This window comes from Musca autumnalis, unplaced genomic scaffold (assembly GCF_047663935.1).
Source record: "Musca autumnalis isolate F117 unplaced genomic scaffold, ASM4766393v1 scaffold_1, whole genome shotgun sequence".
Classification (NCBI taxonomy): Eukaryota; Metazoa; Arthropoda; class Insecta; order Diptera; family Muscidae; genus Musca; species Musca autumnalis.
In genome coordinates this window covers 167,547,116-167,558,303 of record NW_027411644.1, presented here as the reverse complement: position 1 = coordinate 167,558,303, position 11,188 = coordinate 167,547,116, and positions in this window count along the sequence as shown.

Sequence of the window (11,188 nt, the reverse complement as noted above, 5' to 3'; positions counted from 1 at the left end):
GACAATATGTAGCATGGGATAAAAATGCGGTTCTCTACACAGAACCCAATATATATTAGGCAGTAGGCCCGTTATCTAGCAAACACTTTATTGCAATTTACATCAGAGGAAAGGTCAGTAGTTTTTTCCATATGTAGGCTACTTTGCGGAATATATATGTCCTCAAGGAATTATAATATCGACCAAAAATAAAATTTTTATATTTTTCATACAAAAGTAATGGTCCATTTCACCCGCTAAAGAATATCAGATCATCATTCAAAATTGTAGGCATCTTTTTCGACCCATACTCTTACCCGGTGCAAAATTTCGTGACTATTGATGTATAATTGCGACTTCTAGCGAGTTTATTACACTACAAACAAATAACGGAATATATTAGGCTGTAACTCTGTTATCTGATCATGCACACCAACATAATTGGCATCAATTGAAAGGTCAAGCGTTCCACTTTCAAGTATATCTCACTTGTCCGGAATGTCACTTCCAGGAATTAAGATATAAGCTGTATATTAAAAATTTTTACAATTTTCACACAAAAGTTTTGGTCCATTTAACCCTCTAAATATTATCCGATCACCATCTCAAATTGCAAGCTTCTCCTTTGTGATATACTCTTACCTTATTTAAAATTGCGCGTTGATCGGACTATTATTGAGACCTACAGAGCCGCTAGAAAATTGGATAAATATTATGTTTTTGGTCCATTTCACCCGCTAAATATTTCTGATCTGAACCCGACCTCCATACAAAATTTCGTGACGATCGGTCCATAATTGCGGCCTGGAGCGTGTTTACAATTTATAATGGACAGACGGACGGGCGGACGGACGGACGGACACACATCTCAAAATCGCTTTATCTCGTCGAGATATGAAGATTGGTATACCACATTGGGGGTCTCCGACGAATATTTCGCGGTGTTACATGAATTTTTACCAAAACAAACTTATAATACCCTTTTCCACATTGTGGTATAGGGTTTAAAAATCAAGAAAATCGAAGAGTACGTACAATCATTCATAAGCATTGATTTTAAATATTAAATCGCGAAAATTGCATCCAAGCCCACTGTGAAAATTTTGTTCTATTTTTTTATTAGATAGTTGATAAAAAATTAAAAATACAAATACAAGGTATGAGTATTTCTTTGCATAAAGTTTTTACAGAATTCGACTTTTTCAAGGCGCGATATCTCTGGAACCTTTAGTCGAAAAATCTGAAAACATACTAAACATCTAAAAAAATAAAAGAAATCAAAAACCTCATTCTGAAAATGTGACGGTACCTATCGATTCTCGGTATTTTTAGGTCCATGTTTAGGTATAGCCGTCATATGTTGGTGTAGCCCGATGTGGTATACCATTCTTCATATCTCGGCGAGATAAAGCGATTTTGAGATGTGTGTACGTCCGTCCGTCCGTCCGTCCGTGTGTCCGTCTGTCCATTATAAATTGTAATCAAACTCCAGGCAGCAATTATGGACCGATCGTCACGAAATTTGGTATGGAGGTCGGTTTCACATCAGAATAGATCGCTATTTTAATTGGTGATGATCGTGAAATATTTAGCGGGTGAAATGGACCAAAAACATAATTTTTATCTGATTTTGTAGCTGCTCTGTAGGTCGCAATAATAGTCCGATCGCCTCGAAATTTTTAATAAGGTAAGAGTATATGACAAAGAAGAAGTTAGCAATTTGAGATGGCGATCAGATGATATTTAGAGGGTTAAATGGACCACACCTTTTGTGTGAAAATTGTGAAAATTTTTAATAAACAGCTTATATCTTTGTTCCAGGAAGACACATTCCCCACTCTTGAGTTCTACTTGAAAGACGATTTCTTGGCCTTTCAATTGATGTCAATTATGTTGTTGTACGTGATCAGATAACAGTGTTACAGCGTAATATATCCAGTTTTTTGTTTGTAGTGTAATCATAAACCCGCTAGAGGTCGCAATTATACATCAATAGTCACGAAATTTTCATATTTTCATATTTTCATTCCTGGAGGGCATATACCGGCAAAGTAGCCTACATATGGAGTGATAACTACTGACCTTTCCCCTGATGCAAATTGCAATAATGTGTCTGCTAGATAACGCACCTACTGCCTGATATATAATGTGTTTTGTGTAGTTAACCACAATTTCCTCTATCATGACACACAATTGTCTCTATCATGACAGAAAAATTTTCAGTTCAGTTGTCAAATTGGATTTTTTATACAAATATTGCAACATGGGTTTGTCTCGCCACCTATTTTATACCTCAGGATTTAGGGTAAAGGGGGATACAAACAAAATACGACCAAAGATGTGTCTCATCGAAATATTGGTTTAATACCCCAAGTATATTTGGACGAAATTCGTTTCAGACAATTTGGAGTATATTTAGCGCTGTCCGTTCATCTGTCTCTCTTAATGTCTAACCGGCTGGTGCGCACGAACGGATCTACCGATTAGAACCAAATTTTATACATCGTAATATCTTGCCCAAACTTTGTTTAAGTTCGAAGTTCGGCTATGTCGGTCCACACCTCCCCCAAAAAAGTTCAAAATTGTTTTCGAAAAATTGTGTGAACGGTAACTGGCGAAGTGAGCAATCGATTTGCTCCAAATTTCCATATATTATTATTCCTTCCCTATATAGATCGGATAAGACTATATCGGTCCTTAAGGTACCTCCCACACAAAATTCGGAAAAGGGAAATTTAAGAGTCCTCTCGAATCGTTTTGAATTTTTTTCAGCAGATTGTACTTGCGCCGCGAATCCGCAAGTTAACTCTCAAGGGGATTTTCTGATTGGTCGAAACTTTACACATCGTATTATTTCATCCAATCATGTGTCAGGCCGGACTATATTCCTTCGAGTACCTCCCACACAAAATTTGGGAAAAGTGCAGTTTGAGGACCCGTATCGGATCTATTTGATAATTTTTACGGTCCCTAATCAATGTGAATCTTCCAATTTTCGAATATTATTTAGAAATGTATAATTTATATATTTTTCCACAAACATCCCAGTAATGACAAAGGAGGCTTCTCTTATATCAATGGATTCATATTAAGTTATTGATATGTGACCTAGTTTTATCCCCGAGTCCGAACGGCGTGTCCTAAGTTGCCACTTGTAGAGAAGTTTTTCATGTCTGAAATACTCAGGAAATATCGCCAACATTACTAAGGGGTATTTTGCCACCGTAGACAATTTGATGGGAATCCAACCCGGACAATCAGCGTGCAAGGCGGTTGCACATAGCTAATTCCTACAGGTTGTGGTGTAGGGTATCACATGGTCGGCCCTGTCCGAATATAGCCTTTTCTTACTTGTTTATATTGGGGAAATCAGAAACAAATTGTTGTAAATTTTTGGTGAGGAACATTTAAAAATTAAAATTTTCATGGATTGAGAGGTTTTTGGGATTAATGGAAGATGCAAAAAAAGGGGGGATTAAGCTGACTGTCACAACGGTAAATTATCCTTTAAGGGATGCAAATATTAAAAATCGTTCCACAGTTCTTTTGTCTTTTCACATGTTTTCAAAGTTCTGATGTAGTTGATACGTAAACAAAATCTCGTTTTTTTTTGGTACATGAAGCAGACAGTTTCGGAACTACACAACTCGAGAAACTGTAATAGAAATATAAGGTAAATTCGGCCTATCCGCAAACAAAAAACTTAGGAACTGCAAACTTCATCCGAAACGCGAAATCATCCAAAGCGTTAAGCCCGCACGGAATCTGAGAAGCAGTTTTCCAGTTGCCCAACATCAGCATGGACTCCGAAAAATGCATTGCACAACAACAGCATAACACGACATATCCACACATATCAGTCGAGGATTGAGCCAGAGCTCTTGACCTAACGAAAGCTTTTGGTACTGTCAACCATGTCAAGCTGTTCGAGGATATAGAGAAGACTTCCGTGACGTGTTTGAAACGTTGGATAATCAAATATATGTGTAGACTAGAGTTATGCCAATTGAACTCGTTCCAAACACTGCGTATACGTAATTTCACACGTTAGTTTGTATGCCGTTACTCATTCGTTTTGGAACTAGAACAATGAATTAGGAACTAGATTACCCAACTGTAGTGTAGACGCCAACCGTTTATAGAATTCTACAATAAAAGATCCAAAACGCGTAGTGTGAAACAGGAAGTTCCCCAAGGCAGGGCACGGTGGTCGAAACCACTGATCTAGCGGCGCGAAATTAATAACTTAAAAACGAATTGAGATATGTTACTGAAATTTTGCACAAACACAGCCTGTGTCTGTGGGTAATAATGTGCCAAATATGGTCAATATTGGCTAATGTTTTGGTATAGCCCCCATATAACGGTACCTTCCGATTTTCCGTGTTTGGATGATTTAAGCCACATTTTCGTTGCAAATTAGTTGTAATTTTGTACTTAGGGTTCCTAGTGGTCACAAAACATTTCCACTAAAAATTTTGGACATAGGTGCACGTTTTGATGTTGTCCCCATGTAACCGTACCTCCCGATTTAAGGTATTTTGAATATAATGACCACATTTTTCAACCGACTTGGCTGTTATTTTGCATTCCGTGTTATCACTTAGTGTAAAATCTTCTTACAAAACATTTTCAATGTGGATTTATGTTTTGATGTAGCCCCCTTTTATGGTACCCCCCGATTCACTGAATTTTTACTTGTTATCCCATATTTATTACCCGATTTAGCTATAATATGGTATTTTAGGGTCTTCGGGGGTAGAACTCCTCCTTGCAAAAATTTCTCATGATAGGTCCATATTTTGATAGAGCTCACATACAAATGCCCTGCTAAATTAGTATTAATTTCAAGCAAAATCCCATATTTTAAAATTGCAGTTATTAGAAGATTTGCAAATATTTGTTGTTATTCCGTATCCAAAGAGTCCAATTTAAAACCCCAAAACAAAATCGAACCCAAGTTCGGCCAGGTTTACAAGATGCACTCTATGGAAAAAGCGCGTAAAACCAATAAAAGACCGATAAAAATTATTATTTTTTTTTTTAAATTTATTGCTATATAACTATGTACCTCCTGACACAAAACTATTATAAGTTGGTTTTGGCCAAAAAGTTTGTAACGGATCGAAATAATGGTCGTAGACCCATACTTATATATACCAAAATGATTGTCTCGACGAGCTGAGTCCATCTGGCTATGTGTGTCCGTCCGTCAGTCCGTCCGTCCGTCTGTCCATCTAAACCTTGTAATCACGCTACAGGTCGCAATTTTGATCGGATCGTCACGAAATTTTGGATGTTGATGGGGGTCCCGGAGGGGAAGAAGCCTATTGATTTTGGTGATGGTCGGAAAATATTTAGGGGTCGGAATGGGCAAAAAACTTATGTGGATAAAAAGACAACGTTTTTTTCCAAAGCGAATATCTTAGCTTCTATACGGGGTGTACCAAAAGCAAAACATGACAATAATAAAAGAAAATATCATCTTTCTAATGATGTAAAGTAGGTTCTCGTAGGTGATCAAACATCGAAAATATTACAATAGTCGCAAATAAAACCCAATTTTCATTTTTGCGATTTTAATTATAATGACGAATATCACAGCTTTGGTTGGGGACTTTCCAAAAGCAAAGCCTGGCTATGAAAGTAGAAGATCCCGTCTTTACAATGATGTAAACTAGGTCGGCGTAGGTGACCAAATAACGGAGATATCGCAATAGTCGGTAATACATCCCATTTTTCCTCTCTTTTGGAAATCACGCTACAGGTCTCAATTTTGATCGGATCGTCACGAAATTTTGAGGGTTAATGGGGGTCACACAGTTGAAGAAGCCAATTGATTTTGGTGATGGTCGGATAATATTTAGGGGTCGTAATGGGCAAAAAACTTATTTGGAGAAAAAGACAACGTTTTTTTCCTAAGCGAATATCTCTAATGATGTAAAGGTTCTCGTAGGTGATCAAACAACGAATATATCGCAATAGCCGCTAATAGAACCCAACTTTTTATTTTTGCGATTTTATTAATAATGACGAATATCACAGCTTCGGTTGGGGATCTTCCAAAAACAAAGTCTGACTATGAAAGTAGAAAATCCCATCTTTACAGTGATGCAAAGTAGGTTGGCGAAGGTGGCCACATAACGGAGATATCACAATAGCCGGCAATACATCCCATTTTTTTCATTTTTTAGTAATCACGCTACAGGTCGCAATTTTAATCGGATCGTCACGAAATTTTTGGGGCTAATGGGGATCCTACAGGAAAGAAGCCAGTTGATTTTGGTGATGGCCGGATAATATTCAGGGGTCGGAATGGGCAAAACACTTATTTAGAGAAAAAGTCAACGTATATCAAAAGCAAAACCTGCTAATGAAAGTAGAAGATATCGCCTCTGCAACGATGTTACGTAGGTTGTCGTAGGTGGTCAAACAACGAAGATATCGCAAAAGCCGCTAATAGAACACAACTTTTCATTTTTGCGATTTTAATAATAATGACGAATATCACAGCTTTGGTTCGGGACCTTCCAAAAGCAAAGTCTGGCAATGAAAGAAACAATCGCATCATTACAATGATGTAAAGCAGGTTGGCGTAGGTATCCAAATAACGGAGATATCGCAATAGTCGGTAATACATCCCATTTTTCCACTTTTTTGGAAATCACGCTACAGGTCGCAATTTTAATTGGATCGTCACGAAATTTTGGGTGTTATTGGGGGTCCCACATAGGAAAAAACCTTTTGATTTTTGATAATGGTCGGATATTATTCAGGGGTCGGAATGTGACAAAAAAAATATTTGGAAAAAAGACCAACGTTTTATTTCAAAGTTAATATCTCCCTTCTGTAGGAGGTATATCGAAAGCAAAACCTGGCAAGGAAAGTAGAAAATATCACCTTTACAACGATGTGAAGTAGGTTGTCATAGGTGGTCAGACAACAGAGATATCGCAATAGTCGGTAATGCATCCCTTTTTCCATTTTTGTGCAATCACACTACGAAATTTTGATCGGATCCTCACGAAATTTTGGGGGTTGATGGGGGTCTAACAGAGAAAGAAGCCTATTGATGGTTGGCATACATCCCACTTTTCCATTGTTTTATTTGGGTTGTACTGTCGATGCACTTAAATGCGTTTCAAAAAAAAATTGACCTGTGTTAATGAAGACGTTCAGAGCAAAGGCGCTAAGCTATCCCAATTTTAATATTTTGAATTTTATTAGTCAAAAGCTTATGAACAGGGTGTAGGGTATCACATAGTCGGCCCCGACCCGACCCGACTATAGCCTTGGTTCACTTGTTTATAATTTAAGTCAATTAAAAATAAATTGTGTTCAGTTTTATTACGAATTTATTTAACATTTAAACAAATATGAAGACAATTTGTTAGCAACAAATTTTTTAAAATCTGTTGCAGCAAAATTTCTTGTGTTTGATAGTAAATAACTGAGTGAATATTTACAACAACAAAAATGAAAAAACAAAATTTTTGTCAGCAAAGTGTCTGTAATCGATACAATGGAAAATATTTCGCAATTTTATAATTTGATTTTTGGACTTTCGCGGCGCTAGATCAGTGGTTTCGAGCAGTGTACGGGCTGATATTTCTATAACGGTTCAACCTCACGTTTTCTAAAATTCCACACCCTCCAGACGGCGTACAGATAGTAATGTATGCGGTCGTTTCTACGATCTTGTCATCGGGCCCTCTCATCGACGAATAATATGATAGGTGAAATGTCTACATACATAGCTGACTCAGTGCAGTTCTCTCATCTGAGGAATATGAAAATATCCCCCGTTAAATCAAATGCCACACTATTCACCACCTGGACGGCTGAAATGGGGGTTCTCTTGAATATAGATCAACGATCCAATTCGGTAAACTTGAATATCATTCATGCTGTACATGACTGACATTCCAAGGGTCTAGCTCACATTAGCAAAGCGCAGCATATTTATACCAAGGGAAGTCTATCGAAACCGCTTTACATGTCGTAGTGGGCTACAGTGAAAAGATCCTCCATTCTGCATTCATCGATATTAAAGAAACATTTAACAACATGGACAAAAGCTCGAATCAGTTTACAGCCTCTTGGAAGGCTTATGTGTTTTCGCGATCTTGATTGGGTGGATCGATGGGATGTTTGAAAATAGAATTTTTAATTCACGGTTAGGGGAGGGTTCCATTAGGAGTTCTGTTACTAAGGGCACACCTCAGTGGAAGTACTTATACCACCGCTTTGGTTCTTAGTAAACTATATACTGAATGTATTGTATGGTGGCATGCGTTCTGTAGCAAATCAAACCACGGAAAGCAAAATAGTGTACACCGATCTGCTTAGGCTACAGATTCACACTGTATGATGAGCTAACGCAGTGTAGGATATCAAACCTATGAATATTTTAGTTTAAAATAAACTCCAAGTCGATAGCCAGACGGCACTCAAGTCCTGCGTCATTAAATCCAAGCTAGTTAACATGTATAAATACTGCTGGGAAGTAACTTTCTGTTGGGTGCCGGTATACTGTGTAAATTTGCGGACCCACAGTCTCCCAATTTTACGACTGAGGAATCTGTACATCGACCAATGTCTGGCTTCACAAAAAAAACTTGGTAACTCTTTTGCAGGGTCTCGAGGCTTAGTTGGCCGGCTATATCAAGCCGTAGAACTTCTCCCTTACTTCTACTCAGGAAGACCGAGATCAGAATTGCCCATCACAGTATACTCCAATATAAGATCCAGAACTTGTTGGTGGTGTGTGATGAAAGCAATCTCGATTACTGCATGCTATGTGCAGAGGGAGCAGAAATACCAATGGTAAAATTTTGAAGGGTGTTTTAGGATTTCGCAATTTTTCTCCAATAATCAAGAAGTGACCAGCATAAATGTTGCAGATGGAAAATTTCTCTAGATCGAACTATTCTTGAGATATAGGGATTCGAAAAGACACATCATTTATATGCACTTATGCGGGGAATTTGCATATATTTATGCGAACCGGCTAAAATAACCGGGTTAAGCGGGTCTGTCCCTCGAAAAACATTTGTTCATAAAAACCATACTCGTAGACATTTTTTTAATTTTTATCAATACTTTAGCCGGTTTTTGCTAAATCTTATCATTTTTAAGAAAAATCCACAAATCAATGTTTAGGGTTACTCTTTGAAGAGCAATAGAGATTTTTGATCTTTCAAACAATTATTTCAGGATGTATAGCGTTCAATTCCTCAGAAAATTAGTATACTGTTTTAATTAGGATCACAAGGATTATTTGCGGCAAAAATTTTGAAATGATCCCCAAAATAACATTAAACTGCATTGTGGCGAAATTTTTTGAACTTTTGAGGAAGAGGTACCCTAAGGAGTAGACCGATATAGGCCACCTTCAAACCTGATCTAAGGTTTGTAGAAATATTACAATATGCAAATCTTGGACCAACTCGGATACTCTGCTTGAAAGCCGTCGTGTGCACCAGCCACTTTTTTATAGCATTCTGGAAGTATGAGCTTGCTACTGCAAAAAATTGTCGTAATGGGAGCCTCGAAGACAACATATTGTAAAACAATCCAACAATCCGACATAGTCCATCTTCGAAATTGATCTCTGCCTGAAAGAAATATTACGATTGCAAAGTTTGGAGCAAAACGGTGGTCGATTCACAAAGAATGCATAACCAAAGGCGTATCCAACACAGAGCAAATGTATGTGAACGCATCGCATTCAGTTACAATCCAACTTCGTACATACAAAATCTAAGTTGGGGTTGCGAAGCTCAGCAGGTTCAGCTAATTTTTCTCGCTGGGCCAATGACATTTCAAACAAAAATATAAGGAAACTATATCTAAATCTGGGTACCACCGTGGTGCAATGGTATGCACGGCCGCCTTGCACGCTGAAGGTCGTGGGTTCGATTCCCCGGCCAGGCAACATCAAAAATTTTTCAGCGGTGGCAAAATACCCCTCAGTAATGTTGGCGACATTTCCTGAGTATTTCAGCCATGTAAAACTTCTCTACAAAGTGGTGTTTTAAGACACGCCGTTCGGACTCGGCGATAAACAGTAGGTCCCATATCATTGAGCTAATATGAATCGGGGTACACTCATTGATATGAGAGAAGTCTCCCTTGTCCCTTCAGGGATGTTTGTGGAACAATTATATATATCTAAATCTGACAAAAAATCGTTACAATTCGGCTGATTTATTTCAAGACCATGTTAATGTGAGCTATATCCAAATCTGAACCGATTCTCACCAAAGGCAATATCTTCCGACCTTTGGACAAAAAATGACCATCCTCAATTTTCACTCGATTTGGACAACAAATGTGACCTGTACCATACTAGCCTACGAAAAACATAATATCGCTATAAACAGGAAGGATCCTCGAACAGACCCTTAACCACACAAAAATGTTGAACATTTGTGTGGGTGGTACCCCAAGGATCGGACATATAGGGCCCAAATTTGAATATAAACTTAGTTTCGACAATATTTAGAGATCCAAAGGTTGGACCAAATCGGTTGCTACGTCTATGAGATTTCGCGCGTACCATTTTAGCGAATATTTTCGAACTTTTGTGGGGGAGGTACCGGAATGAGTGGACCTATAAGCACCACCTTCGAATTTCATCTAATATTCGAAGAAATATTACGATATCCAAATTGTGGACGAACGTAGTATTCTGTTCGAGCTCTCCAGTCACTACATATGGTGCCATAGGGGCTTTTTACAACTTTCGGGCTGTTTTCTCAATAAGTATGGACTTGCCCCTGAAAAAACTTTTACTGTCGTAATTGAGGCTGCGAATGCAAGTTGCTTCAACAAAAATCACAGTGATTCGAGAGCAGGTCTTATAGTGAATTTATCCAAAAATTTGTGTGGGAGGTATCCGAAGGAGTGGACAAATATAGTCCATATTCGAATCTGACCTATATCTAGAAGATATATTAGGATGTGTAAAGTATTGACCAAATCGGTTACTCCCTTCAAGAGTTATCGTGCGCACAAATTTTCCGAATATTTTCGAACTTTTGGGGGGAGGTACCGGAAGGAGTGGACCGATCTCGTCTTCGAACTTTAACTAAGTTTGGACAAAATATGACGAAAGACAAAATGTGAACCTAATCGGTTCATCCGTTCGAGAGTTATCGTGCGCACCAGCCAGCCAGACAGACAGACGGACGGACATGGCTAATTC